Raw genomic sequence first — 15,859 nt, 5'->3', positions numbered from 1 at the left:
GTTATCTTGTTCTTTGTACATGGTTTCTTAGGCGTTCCCTCCCCTTACCTTAGCTCCTTCAGACATTCTGGCTCTTAGCCTACTTACCTATTTACCTATCTTAGTTAGCACAAACATTCTGTTTTCAGCACACTGCTCTACCTCCCTAATCCTGCCTACCAAGAAATGAGGCTTCCCCCTATGTTTGTTAACTCATATCAGGGTAGGCCTACACATTCTAGTGTCAAAATTTGTTTACATCAGAAATAAAGAAGCTGAGAACGAAGCTGAGATTATAGAAAAAGTTATTACAACAGAAGAAGGAATCCTACAACTTTTTAAGGTTCCTGCGAGAATACTTTTTTTTGTATTCCTTATCACTGGGGGTCCTTGACTCAGACCACATCCACGTTGGCAAGTGGAGAGCTTTGTGATATAAGACAGCCTTTAGCAATGCCAGTTGAGGTGATTAAGGCTGGTATTTTAGGGGGCTATATGGTCAGGATTGTGGGGGGCAGGGATGAGCGAGAAAGAGAGATTTATATATTATCAGTAACTGTCTATCGCCTAAAGCATAAAAACTCTTTATAATAGGGAGTATAAATATTCCCCCTACCCAGCATTAAAAATAAGTCATCCTCCTTCCGAGACAGATTGAGGAGAGACCAGAAAGGAAGACAAAATACCATGTTAAAAGTTCACCATTCAAGCCCTCTGACCAAGTTTCATCTTTCAAGTCATTCTGGTTTCCAGTTGAGCAAGGTCTTGTTTTGCTGCCGTGCTATTATTCATTCAAAGTGCACAGGGGAAAATATATTTATCTTTCTGCTTGTAACACACTAAATTGGGCAAAGGGGAGGAACTTTTTCATTTATGACCCCCCCTTCATATCAATCAAACACAAAAGGAAACGATCCCAATATCTTATTTTAATGTATTCGTTTATCTTGGAGTTTAGTTGTCATAAAAAGCATATGTTTAAAATGTCCTTTGGGGGCTACAGTCCCATAAACTCTTTTAACTCCGTGACATGCAGTAATGGAACTACATCGACAAAGTACAGCAAAATGAGATTTTTTTTTTAGTGTAATCATCAAAGAGTTTGCCTCCCAGGTATTGATTGAATTATACATAAACCTGATGTGGTGCCATAAAAAAGATGATCGTGTGCTGGTTCAAAGCAAACGATGGCTTGTGAAGATTAGTCTTAAAGAAAGAAACCTTAATTCTAACAGCATTTTGTACAACAGCAGTGGAACAAGTGGCTTATATGTAACTGAAGGAAATGTTAATGTAAACCCTGCTAGGAAAATAATTGCTTCATGCATATGGTGTTGTGTTTACTATAGAGCTGCAACAGCTGAGAGATTCTAAACAAGAAGATTAAAAATAAGAATAAAAAGAGATTTAGCTTGAACAGACTATTTCTGGTCTTTTCGGTAGTTCAGCCAAGTAGAAAAGTCAATCCTATCAACTAAGTAGGCTGAATAGCTTTTGGAACAAGAATTGTCATGTCTAGGGAAAGTGCCTTGCATAATGGGGCCCTGATTTAATTGTTTCTGTTTTATTCAGATTCTGAATTTTGGTTCAGCCTGTTTGAAATTCAGGTTCATTTTTGAAAGACCTGAAGATATTTGAATCTGGGAGTTGGAGTTAGGCCCAAGTACTTAAACTGAAGTATAAAACCTTGGGATTGGTTATGATGTTTATTGGGAGTGCAGTTGAACACCTAATTTCCCATGCAACTACTATGAGTGCTCATGCAAATCCAACACTTCTGCATATGATTGGCCAGTTTGACATATGTAAATACTCTGCATGTGCAGCCGTGGCACCTGGACAGAGGCTTCCATGTTTAAACCTGTGCCAAGGAGATGGATAGGATCTAATTTAAACAGATAAAATCCAGAATTCACAGTTGGGATCATTCTGCTGCTATTATAATGGTCTAAAAACCAGCACTGGGTAATCTTATTTATCACAGAGCTGTGCAACTCTCTCCGAATAAGGCCAAAACCATACAAAACTGGTTACTGGATTGGTTACAAATGTTATAGATTCATAAATTTTAAGGCCATATAGGATCATTAGATCACCTACTCTGACTTCATGTGTAATATAGGGCATAGTAGATAATCCAGTTATTTCTGTATTGAGCCTAATAACGTGCATGTCAGTAAAAGTGTATCTTCCAGAAAGGCATCCAGTCTCAATCTGAAGGCTTGAGTTGAAGACCTCAAGAGATAAAGAACCCTCCACTTCCCTCATAGTTTGTTCCACTAGTTAATCAGTCTCACTTAATTTTTTGTTGTTGTTGCTTAGATGGACCTTTGGTCTGACCCAGTGTGGCCACTCTTATGTTCTCTCTCTGCTAGGGTAAAGAGCCCTTTAGTAGCTGGTATTTTCTCCACAAAACTTGAAACTCAGCCAAGCTTTGCAGGACATTATGGGCCTTCCAGGGAAACCTAGAAGTTTTGTGCAAATTCCTCCCTATTTATCTAAGGTAAAAATGACACTACCAGTCAGCTACCAGTGCAATGGAAACTGTACAAAAATGTAGATACTTGACAGCATCCTTTGAGCTGAGAAAATTATCCACTGCCAACCATCCCAAAACAGAGATATGTATATTTTCTCACAAACTCTGTGCACAGCCTAGTCCAGAGTCTGACTGGCGCAAACAAGTCAAAGACACCTGCTGAAAGAAGTTTTTTGTATTATTATTATTTTTGGTCTAGTCGTGACATTTAGCAGGATTTTACTATTCACTCCAGGAATCTGAGGCTTGGGAAAGTGACAATTTGCCTCAGGCAGTCAGATCCTGTCACCAATGCCCAGGATGATCAATATTTCACTTGCCCTTCACGTCAGGCAGTTTTCACAATCAAGTGTAAAACTTTCCATATTTTTGAAAGCACTTAGTCCTACAATGGGGATTAAAAGAAACACCAGATGACATGGAAAGAATGGAACAGCAGCATCACTCAACAAACTAGCCAGAAAGGGAGGTGGTGGGGGGGAATAAACAACCCCCCTCACACACAAGAAGGTCACTTGTGGCCATTATCCACTGATCCACAATAAGGAGCAATATAGTATTGTGCTGTCCAATATACCCTCCTACATCTCCATAGCAGGCAGGGAGCGTGTGAGCAGTGCAGCTGTCTGTTGGAGGGTACCAGTATGCATCTGGCTGTGGAACCAAGGCATAGGAAGTAGAGCTGTGCCAATAACTGGTTTTCCCTTTTGGTGGCCAAATTGAAAAATTGTGGGGGGGGGGAGGCATAGCGGATCAATTCATTTCAGACCAAAACTGTTTTTGTTTGTTTGTTTTTCTACCAAAACACAAAATCAAACCAACCAACCAAAATTCTTGGTGTCATTTTGGATCAACATTTTTGTTTGGAAAATGGCACTTCAAAAAACAAAACAAAAACATTGAAATGATTCATTTGGATATTTTCAAAACAAAACATTAAGATATTTCCAAGATTTTTGTTGTGGAGGAATGGGGGATGGGGAAGAGGGGTTGGTTGAAACTATTCACCAAATTTGACCCAAATGCCTTTTTTCAACAATTTCTTTCTTTCTTTCTTTCTCCCAGCTCTAGTAGGGAGACAGCAGGGCTATATGATCACACCCCACATCTACCCTTTTCCCACTACTGAAAGTGAGCAGTAGCAAGCTATGAACAAAAGCAAAATAACCTGTTTGTTTTCATTGTCACAGTGAATGTCAATGTAAAGGCAAACAGCAAGAACAGGAATGAAAAGACTGCCCTTTGGTACAAGGTCAATGTCTTTATATGTGTTTGTATAACAATTAGCACAATGGGTCTCTAATGCAGATTAGGGCCTCTGGGAAATACTGTGATATTAAAAAAAGATACTTTAAATTTTGGCAACTTTAATCATCTAAGGGGTTATTAACAGAGCTGAGCAAATAGTTCACAATGGATTTTATTGAATTTAGACTTCTTTTGCTGGTGAAATATCTGTTCACTGATTGAAAAATCCTTAAATATATTCAGCGTTCGACATTATTTGACACTTTCTTTTGCAATTATTTTTTTAAGCTTGGTGGGAAAGACTTTTGAAAAGATGAATTTTGACCTTTAAATAGTGATTTCTTCCATTTAAAAGCCTGAATGTAATTATATAGTAACAGATCCTGAGCTGGTGTAAATAGGCATACATCTATGGACTTCTTTAGAACTATGTTTGTTTTAAAAAAAACTAAAACAACAACAAAAAAAAAAACAGTAGTGAATCTGGCCCACAATATTGGATAATGCTGGTTGAAATGTTTCAAATTTTGAAAAAAATATATGGAAGGGGAAATGATATTTTTTCCTGGGCCATTCCATTATTGAATTATAAAGGAACTAGCATTTGGTGTTCAAAAGATGGAGGATGCAAAGTAAATGTAACTTTTCTTACAACAGATTTGTGATTATAAACCTTAGATTGTTAAATAACCCTGTGCTTCACAGATTCCCACTGACTTCAGTGCGTGTGGTCCTCAGTGCCCTGTTTTCTCCTCCTAGTGGGTGCTGCTGCAGAGCTGAGAGGGCCATGCCTTCAGTTACTCCATAACATTTTTCCAGGTGATTTGCTTCTGGAGGGAGCAAGGACTGAGCAGTTCCTATTCACAGAGACTGTTACTATGCTTCTCTACTGCACGTGCCATGGAAGTAGCTCTCTGCACATGCCTCCTCACACATGATATCGCAGTCCGAAGCATTACACAGCATCCTATCATCATTACTCATTTGACATCTATATACAAACAAGAGCTTCCATTCGGTCTAAAAATCAGGGGTCCTGTTCTGCATAAACTTCTGATGAAGTTCAAGAAGATAGGAAGGATGGTCTAAATAGTAAAGCACTGGACTGGGTTCAAATCCTGACTCAGCCTCAGACTTCTTGTGTAAGTTCAAAAAAGTAAATCATTCACTCGACCCTGTGCCTCAGTTCCCTATATGTAAAATGGCAGGGATGGCACTTTCTTACCTTACGGGAGTGCTGGGAGGGTAAAATCCAGTTGTGATTGTGAGGTGTGCAGATATTCTGATGATGAGGGTCAGATAAGTACCTACATAGATAGAAGTGTAATTTTTCCTGGATGACCACAGTACATTTTTACCTCTCCCCCCAAACCCGTTTTTAAAAAATACACAGAGCTGGAAGGGAGGCAGAGAAATCTGTTCGATAACAGATACCAACTCACCACCGTGGTCTCAGAAGTTCAGTCTAACAACAACAAACTTCAATTAAAAGAAAAGGAGTACTTGTGGCACCTTAGAGACTAATAAATTTATCTGATCATAAGCTTTTGTGAGCTACAGCTCACTTCATCAGATGCATGCAGTGGAAAATACAGTGGGGAGATTTTATATACACAGAGAACATGAAACAATGGGTGTTACCATACACACTGTAACGAGAGTGATCAGGTAAGGTGAGCTATTACCAGCAGGAGAGGGGGAAAAAAAACAAAAACCCTTTTGTAGTGATAATCAAAGTGGGCCATTTCCAGCAGTTGACAAGAACTTGTGAGGAACAGTGAAGGTGGGGGAAATAAACATGAGAAAATAGTTTTACTTTGTGTAATGACACATCCACTCCCAGTCTTTATTCAAGCCTAATGTAATGGTGTCCAGTTTGCAAATTAATTCCAATTCAGCAGTCTCTCGTTGGAGTCTATTTCTGAAGTTTTTTTATTGAAGAATTGCAACTTTTAGGTCTGTAATCGAATGACCAAAGAGATGGAAGTGTTCTCCGACTGGTTTCTGAATCTTATAATTCAAAATTAAAGACTGCTGAATTGGAATTAATTTGCAAACTGGACACCATTACATTAGGCTTGAATAAAGACTGGGAGTGGATGTGTCATTACACAGAGTAAAACTATTTCCCCATGTTTATTCCCCCCCACCATTGTTTCTCACATGTTCTTGTCAACTGCTGGAAATGGCCCACCTTGATTATCACTACAAAAGGTTTTTTTGCTCTCCTTTTGGTAATAGCTCACCTTACCTGATCACTCTCATTACAGTGTGCATGGTAACACCCATTGTTTCATGTTCTCTGTGTATATAAAATCTCCCCACTGTATTTTCCACTCCATGCATCCGATGAAGTGAGCTGTAGCTCACGAAAGCTTATGATCAAATAAATGTGTTAGTCTCTAAGGTGCCACAAGTCCTCCTTTTCTTTTTGCGGATACAGACTAACACGGCTGCTACTCTGAAACTTCAATTACTTTCTTTTTCTCAGTGAAAAAAAAAATGTTCAAATTGCATCCAATATGGCATTTTCCTTTATCAGTCACAAGTGACAGTCCTAGGAACATAAAAGGCTGTAAAACAGGTAGTTATCTGCTTTTCCCAGAGGGGGTAAAGAAAATGTCTTACTTCGTGCATGACTCTCTGAAGGCAGGAATGTTCTCGCTTGCCAAAAGACCATAAGTTAAAGATTCTTAAGAGATTTTATTTCTGCTCTTTAATGGCTTGTATTTAACCCATGGAGTTCAATGCAAAATAAATAAATAAAAAGTGCCGAGCTGTGGTGTGAAACCCAGTAGCATTTCCTTCTTTTAAAAAGTGAATTTAGAGGCTGCACCAAACAAATAGATTTCATTCTCCAGGGCTGTTTTTCCAGGGTGAAATTCATCCCAGTCCATATAGCCCTGGTGCATCATTTATGCCCTTCACACAGAGCATAATATAGAGCATATGGCCTTTTGCAGCCTCTCTGTACTGTGGGCTGTCATAAATATAAAGGGAAGGGTAAACCCCTTTGAAATCCCTCCTGGCCAGGGGAAAGCTCCTCTCACCTGTAAAGGGTTAAGAAGCTAAAGGTAACCTCGCTGGCACCTGACCAAAATGACCAATGAGGAGACAAGATACTTTCAAAAGCTGGGAGGAGGGAGAGAAACAAAGGGTCTGTGTGTCTGTCTATATGCTGGTCTTTGCCGGGGATAGACCAGGAATGGAGTCTTAGAACTTTTAGTAAGTAATCTAGCTACGTATGTGTTAGATTATGATTTCTTTAAATGGCTGAGAAAAGAATTGTGCTGAATAGAATAACTATTTCTGTCTGTGTATCTTTTTTGTAACTTAAGGTTTTGCCTAGAGGGGTTCTCTATGTTTTTGAATCTAATTACCCTGTAAGATATCTACCATCCTGATTTTACAGGGGGGATTTCTTTATTTCTATTTACTTCTATTTTTATTAAAAGTCTTCTTGTAAGAAAACTGAATGCTTTTTCATTGTTCTCAGATCCCAGGGTTTGGGTCTGTGGTCACCTATGCAAATAGGTGAGGCTTTTTATCCAACATTTCCCAGGAAAGGGGGGGTGCAAGTGTTGGGAGGATTGTTCATTGTTCTTAAGATCCAAGGGTCTGGGTCTGTAGTCACCTAGGCAAATTGGTGAGGCTTTTTACCAAACCTTGTCCAGGAAGTGGGGTGCAAGGTTTTGGGAAGTATTCTGGGGGGAAGGACGCGTCCAAACAGCTCTTCCCCAGTAACCAGTATTAGTTTGGTGGTGGTAGCGGCCAATCCAAGGACTACGGGTGGAATATTTTGTACCTTGGGGAAGTTTTGACCTAAGCTGGTAAAGATAAGCTTAGGAGGTTTTTCATGCAGGTCCCCACATCTGTACCCTAGAGTTCAGGGTGGGGGAGGAACCTTGACATGGGCCAAGCAAAAAGAGTTTTACCCTCACAGCAGTGGATGCCTGCCTGTCTCTATGCATCAGACCAAACAGGGAGGAGCTATCTCCATTGATGAAGCGGTAGTTTAGTTTACAGGATCATTTATTGGTCTCTCAGAGACCTAATCGAGAGTTCCAATAAGTGCCATTTCTGGTAAGGGTACCTGTGATGTGGATGTCCAACTAGAAGTTGGCCCAAGAGAAATCCATTTCCCATTGGCCACCAAACTAGCACCCAAAGATGCTATTTGCAGGGCACTAACTCCATGGATTGTATTTGAACCAGAGATAGGTCTCTTCTTTCTTATTACACCCTCTCGGATCTAGCCAGCTACCCATAACTTTCCTCTCCCCCATACAGTCTCATTTATGTAAGTGAAAGATTAGCAGGCAAATATAATTGTCATTAATAAAGAGGATTCCAGCTGAAACATCCATGTTCTGGTTTGGTTAAGCACTGCCCAACACACACACTGGCAGAAAATTTTTTGCTACAATGCTAAGGTATTGACATATAGAGTTCAGGCAGGCTTTTACCCAGAATGGCATTTCAACTTTCAATCTTCAAGCAGAGACTCCAGGCTGCATCTAATTTATCTTCCTACTTCTCTAATTTGTAACCAATACTTGATTTACTAAATGCCAGCGTTCAGTTCGGAGGATGGCTGAAAAAAAAAAAAACATGTAACTACTGACCTTCTTAATATAGGAAGAAGATAACTTTATTAGATTTAACATTCAGACATCTATAAAGATTGGATTTTAAAGATCTTTGTCTTTGAAAGAGAGGGGAAAATAAAATATCCGGACCAAACTGTGGTAAGCCGTTTTATATGAAGTGATAGAAAAAAGAAATGATTGCCTCTTCCTTTCCTGGTCAGAAATAGGGAGGTGTCACAAAGATCACTCTTGAAATATCTTTCCTGTAGAGTGTGATGACTGTTTGCTTCTAAGAAGGAAGCTTATTCTCCAAAAAGACCTGAGAATTTTAAAATCAAAGTAGAGTAACTATTACATGCATTCTCTTTACTGTGTGATGCTGGCTTCCAGGTTCTGCCTGTAAACTGTGTAAGAGGATTACTAATTACAGCTACATTCTTTAATCATTTGTCATTAAGTATGCATTATTACATACTGCACAACAAAAGGGCCCAGTTGTGCTCTGTTCCACCTATGTAAACCAGTTGTAAGTCCATTGAAGTCACTGGTGATACACAGACATAAAACCAATTCAAGATAACTTGATTGGTTAAATATTCTATAACTGGAGTCTTTTGAGGTATGTCTACCCTGTAAAAAGAACCACACACATCATGACAGCAAGTCTACCAACTTGGGCTTGTGCTACTGTGGTAAAAATTGCTGTGTAGACATTTCTGCTTGGGCTGGAACTCAGATTCTGAAATCCAGGGAGGAACATGCATTTCAGAGCCCAAGTGAGAATGTAGACATAGCTATTTTTAGTCCTCTTGCACACACCTGAGTCTCTAGACTCAGGCTCAGATGTGCTGCTGTGACACTGGTAAACCAAATGCCCGCTCCGGCCAAGGCCATAGACGTTAGCTACAAACTGACAAACTAAGGGAACTGTCTGTGCTTCCATGGTAAGACTGTTATAGTGATCCAGGAGTTTGCATATGTTACTGTGGTGGTGAAAACAAAGTATAGAACATACCACTAGTTTGGGGTGTCTGCCTTGTTTTTTACAGTCTGCCCTGAGGTAGGCACTCATGGTCATGAACCACTCCAGACACGCTGTGGGTGATTTTTTGCAGTGTAGACATAGCCATAGGGACCCAAACGGAGATTACAGGAACACTCTGAAATAAAAGGATCTCAGTATCTTTTTATGAAAGGGTGAAAATGAGGTGTGTGCCTGAGCTCCTATCAGGTCCCCCCTCAGTCTTCGTTTCTCAAGACTGAACAAGCCCAGGTTTTTTTAACCTTTCATCATCGGTCTGGTTTTTGTTGCTCTCCTCTGGACTCTCCAATTTGCCCACTTCTTTCCTACAGTGCAGCACTCAGAACTGGACACATCAATCCAGCTGAGGCCTCACCAGTGCTTAGCAGAGTGGGACAATTACCTCCCGTCTCTTACATTTGACACTCCTGTTAATACACCCCAGAATATTATTAGCCGTTTTCAAAACTGCAACACATTGTTGGTTGATAGTCCATTTGTGATCCACCAGAACCCCCAGATCCTTTTCAGCAGTACTACTGCCTAGCCATTTAGTCCCCATTTCGTAGTTATACATTTGACTTTTTTCCTTCCTAAGTGATGTACTTGGCACTTCTCTATTGAATTTCATCTTGTTGATTTAAGATCAATCCTTCGATTTGTGAAGATTGCTTTGAATTCTAACCCTGTACTCCAAAGTGTTAGCAATCCCTCCCAGCTTGGCGTCTTCTGCCAATTTTATAAGCATACTCTCTACTCTATTATCCAAGTCAATAATGAAAATATTGACTAGTACCAGCCCCAGAACTGATCCCTGAGGGACCCCATTAAATATGCCCTCCCAGTTTGACAGTGAGCCATTGATAATTACTCTGAGTACAGTCTTTCAACCAGCTACACACTCACCTTCTAGTAATTTTATCTAGACCATATTTTCCATTGTACAGAGGTGAAACTGGGGCACAGAGAAGGAAAGTGGCTTGCCCAGAGTTACCCAACAGGTCAGGGACAGAGCCAGAAATGGAACCAAGGTCTCCTGATTCTCAGTGAGATCCTGGTACATACCAGGAGCTCCTAGGCACTACCATAATACAAATAATAATCCAATCATTCTGATTTATTTTAACTATTATAAAAGGCATAACTATCAAAGAGCAATTATGGGGAAAAAACTACTACAATGCCTCAAATGTCACTGCCATTGATGATAATCCCCATCCATCACCCCACAACTCTAACCCCGAAACACTGTTACAAAACAAAACTATCACATTTTGAGAACTGCTGAAATAATATAGATGGTGTATTGAGCTATGTAACTGTCATGATTTTGTTCTGTGTTGACTGTATCTTTAAAGTTATAAGGAAGTTTCTCTTTAAATGTCAGACAAGTCATAGAATCATAGAACCATAGAATATCAGGGTTGGAAGGGACCTCAGGAGGTCATCTACTCCAAGCCCCTGCTCAAAGCAGGACCTAATCCCCAACTAAATCATCCCAGCCAGGGCTTTGTCAAGCCTGACCTTAAAAACCTCAAAGGAAGGAGATTTCACCACCTCCCTAGGTAACACATTTCAGTGCTTCACCACCCTCCTAATGAAAATGTTTTTCTTAATATCCAACCTAAACCTCCCACACTGTAACTTGAGGCCATTACTCCTTGTTCTATCATCTGGTACCACTGAGAACGGTCTAGATCCATCCTTTTTGGAACCCCCTGTTAGGTAGTTGAAAGCAGCTATGAAATCCCCCCTCATTCTTCTCTTCTGCAGACTAAATAATCCCAGTTCCCTCAGCCTATCCTCATAAATTATGTGCTCCAGCCCCCTAAGTCTTCTTATCTGAGGGACAAAGGACTAGCTGGGGCACAAACAGGCCTCTCAGTTTCACTCTAGTTCCAGCTTTCATTAAAAAAATGAAGAATTCTCTAGTTGTCAAGGAAACTTTCTAAAAATGAAGTGAGTGTATGCAGGGATTATTCCAGAATATATATTCTGGATTAACTGTTCCTGATCAATTGAATATGTGGATGCTTTTACAGTTAGTCAAAAGAGTTAATTCACTTGAATTCCACACTGTACCATATTCTGGATTCATTTTCCTGTGTAGGTAAGTGCTAAACTGTACAGAGATGTCTGCCTGAATTTGCAGAAAGCCAGAAACAATAGCTCTGAGAGTGAGTGGCTCCATTCATTTCAGTGGGTGCTAACTGAGAAGTGAATATTGATACTTTAAATATCAGCATTGCTAACTCTTTCACTGCTGATCAAAACACATAAGAACATAGAAGTACCACCATATTATGGAGACTAACACGAACTGGGGCACAGAACAATAAACAGTGCTGGGGAGGGGAGAGTGCATGCAAGATGTATATATTAAGAAGGATAGGTCTTTCACATTATATAACAAGGTTGCATGGATGGCACAAATGATTTCATTTTCCTGAAGGAGGGGCTTAGTTTTTGAAAATTTGATAAAACACTGCTCTAAGGACTTCCTGAAATCAGGAGCCATTTTATTCTGGGACAGACTGCCAGACACACATGCACCATCCTACTATCTTTTGTGGCAATCTTGGTTGTCAAACATCATTTTTAGTTAAAACAAATTAGCATCCAAAACCATAAAACGTTTGCCAATCCTCTCTCATCCAAAAAATGTTAAATTTTCAATTTACAGGTTTTTTTATTAAAACATCGGAAAATTTAGACCAAAATGAAACTGCCCAGTAAAAGTTTTCATTTTAGTCAAAAAGCTATTTTTCATCAAAAAACTATTTAAGTGAAAAAATGTTGACCAGTTTAAGAATATAAGAATGGCCATACTGGGTCAGATCAATGGTCCATTTAGTCCAGTATCCTGTCTTCTGACAGTAGCCAGTGCCAGATGCTTCAGAGGGAATGAACAGAACAAGGCAATTTTGAGTGCTCCATCCCATCATCCAGTCCTAGTTTCTGGCAGTCAGAAGTTTAGGGATACCCAGAGCATGGGGTTGCATCCTTGACCATCTTGGCTAATAGCCATTGATGGACTTATCCTCTCTGGACTTATCTAATTCTTTTTTGAACCCTGTTATACTTTTGGCCTTCACAGCATCCCCTGGAAATGAGTTCCACAGGATGACTGTGTGTTGTGTGAAGTTCTTCCTTATGTTTGTTTTAAACCTGCTGCCTCTTAATTTCATTGGGTGACCTCTGGTTCTTGTATTATGTGAAGGGGTAAATAACACTTCCTTAGTCACTTTCTCCCCACCAGCCATGATTTTATAGACCTCCCTCAGATCCTACCTTAGCCATCTCTTTGTAATGTGAACAGTCCCCAGTATTTTTCTCTCTTCGTACGGAAACTGTTCCACACCCGTAATCGTTTTTGTTGCCCTTCTCTGTACTTTTTTCCAATCTTATATCTATTTTTGAGATGAAGCAATCAGAACTGCATATTGTATTCAAGGTGTGGGCGTACCATGGATTTATATTGTGGCATCTTGGCATTATTTTGCTCTGGAGCACCTGGGCCTATATTCCCAGGTGGTTCCTTCTTCTGGGAGAGCTATTTTGATTACTTATTGTAATTAATAATAAATCATTTGCTTTACTGTACTGCCCAAAGGTGTAAATGGCACACACAATTAGGATGACTAGTACAGAATCCCTAATGTGCTTTGTCCCTTACCTGAATGGATGTCTAAGGGATCAGAGCGCATTCAATCTCAATACCCATTCGGCTTGGCCTTTCTACTGATGTACGTAGACAGGAGCTAGACGAAGGCTATCCAGCTGTGCCGTGGGGTGAGTGCACCTCATTCCCCGTTGGAGCAGGGTAAGGGTGTTGGAGTCCCATGGTTGAGTCTGCCTGGCTACTCTTCTCTTCAGGGCAGTAGGGCCTAATGGCCAGAGTCAATAAGGCTGCCCTACTCTGCAGGGCTGTGCAACCTAATGGCCAGAGTCAATAAGGCTGTCGCTTTCCACAGGGTTGTGCAGCCTGCTGGCCATAGTTAATGAGGCTGCCCTTCTCCGCAGGGCTGTGCAGCCTAATGTCCAGTTGGGGAAGTGGGCCACCAGCTGAGGCATGGGGGGTAGCTGGGTAGAACCCAGGCCCTCCCTACTCCACTGGGTCCTAGACAGGGCCTGGCAGTGGCAAGTGTTTTTGCCACTGAATCAGCAGGGATTTGACCAAAACATGCTGACTTAATGTCCGGTTCTATAACCAGTCCCACGTCTGTTTCCCCTGAGCCACTTCCTAGGTGTCTCCCAATGCAGTGGGTGTCTCCAGGTTCTCTAGGTTCCTCAGCCTATACTGCTTCCAACCTTCCTTGGGTGCCCGCAGGGATCTGGATGTCCTCCTGGGTCTCAGAGTCTCTGGTTTCCGCAGCTGGGGACTGGCACCTGCAAGGTGCATCCTCCCTCCTCAGTGGTCAGCCTCAACTGAGCTGCTCTGCTCCCTTTTATACCAGTTCCCCAGTTGCAGCATGCCCACCAGAGTTGAGGGGGTGTGGTTTACACTGCCAAGAGTGCAGGTTAACCCCTTCGTCTCCAATGTGGGGCAAGTGCACCCCATCACAAGCTCCTTTCACATTTGGGAATAACAATGCCATAATTCCATGTATTAGTGTGTTTTTCACTTGGCTTGCTTTGCTCTTATAAATGACTCAGTAAACATGACAGTTCTGGTAAGAGTTCATGATCAGATATTGCTAGCTTTCCCCAACACACAGACACCAACTTGTCTACTGAATCTACATAGTGTATACACAAACTCATAGCTCTGACCAAATATTGTCGGGGTAGAGTGAGGGAATCTTAAATTTCCATTGCTATCCCACACAACTGTTTCCCACAGAAGCAATATAGCCTAGTGGTTAGAGCAGCAAACTAGGCGTCTTGGGTTCTATTCCTTGCTCTGCTACTGACTCATTATGTGTTTTGTTGGTGGACAACTTATATAAACTCCCCGTGTGTAAACTAGGGATCATAGTTGTGGAGAGGAAGGCTGGCTAGGGCACTGGACTGGGACTCAAAAGATGTGAATTCAGTTTCTGGCTCTGCCACACTCATTCACGGTGTGTGACATTGGGCGAGTTACTTAGGGCTTTTGTTCACGACAACATTCAGTTGAGTTGACGTACAGCCCCCGCAGTAACGAAAGTGGTGGTTCACATCCGCACTATGCTCCTTCTGTTGGCAGTGCACGTCCACCTCAGAAGCGCTTCCACTGACTGAAGTAGGGCATTGTGGGACACTGACAACTGGAGCCCAGCAGCCCAAGCTGGGGTTGGGGCCCAGCTGTGAGCCCAGAACCTGGCTTTTATCACCATGGCTGGGGGAACCCAGCTGTGAGCCTGGCACCTGGCTGAAGCGTGGGCTGTCAGTGTCAAGGCAGGGGGCAGGGTCCAGCTGTCAGCCCATGTAAGTAATACAGTGTCCACACAGCCCTAACTACATCGACATTGTGAAGGTGGAGTTATTATGCTGGCATAGCAGGCCATTTACTTTAGCAGAAGCAGCATTGCAGCGTAGACACTGACATAATTAGGTTGACTTAAGCCGTCTTGCGTCGACCTAACTCTGTAGTGTAGACCAGGCCTCAGTGTCTCTGCATCAGCTGCCCCTCTGTGAAACAGGGACAGTAACATTGCCATTCTCCCACCCTTTGTCTGTTACCTATTCACATTGTAACTTCTTCGGGTAAGAATCATGCCTTACTTCTACAGTGCTTAGCACATAGATTCCCCAGTATCAGCTGGGCCTCTGGGTACTGCAAAACTCCCAGCAACAGCTACCTCTGTTGTAGCTGTTCTCTAACTATAGGCCGGGCTGTCAATGCAGCATGAGTCCTCTATACAGAGAGAGAGAGAGAGAGAGAGCACAAAGTAACTAAGTGAAAGCATGACAGAGCCTGGCAAAATCCCAGTTAGGATGCTGATGCAAAAACACAAGTTAATTTTCAAATTGTGCTAATGCGTTAAACCCTGTCCCTGGCTTTTCCTTCTATTTTATCATTCACAGTATGTGTCCACAGAGCAGACAAGCTGGTGAGTCAGAAGAGAAGACTGAAAGAGGCTGGAGAGCCTTCACTTTGCAGGGGGACTGCTGTTCCTGCTGACGACAGGATAGACTACTAAGGCATGAGTCACAGTAAGCTGTGATGTCCAAGCACAGGGTGTTTAAGGACTTTGACATGCTCTTCCCCATGCAGGTGAACATTCTGCCAGCTCTCATTATTGTATGGCATCGTCAGTTAAAATCTCATCATTATACAACATCAACAAGCAGGCGACTTCTTTGCTTTCGGAATAATGGATTTATTGTAAAGACTCAGAACACTGATCCATCAAGTCCTGGATCCTGCCTCCTGGAATTGCTATTACCCACCCATATAGAAAAGTCCTATAGAATATATAAGTATTATATATTATGGTGCCTAGAGGCCACATTCAACCAAAAGCTGTACAAAGGATTAATCCCTGCACTGAAGAGTGT

Source organism: Eretmochelys imbricata, chromosome 5, assembly GCF_965152235.1.
Source record: "Eretmochelys imbricata isolate rEreImb1 chromosome 5, rEreImb1.hap1, whole genome shotgun sequence".
NCBI lineage: Eukaryota > Metazoa > Chordata > Testudines > Cheloniidae > Eretmochelys > Eretmochelys imbricata.
This window is presented reverse-complemented; position numbering follows the sequence as displayed.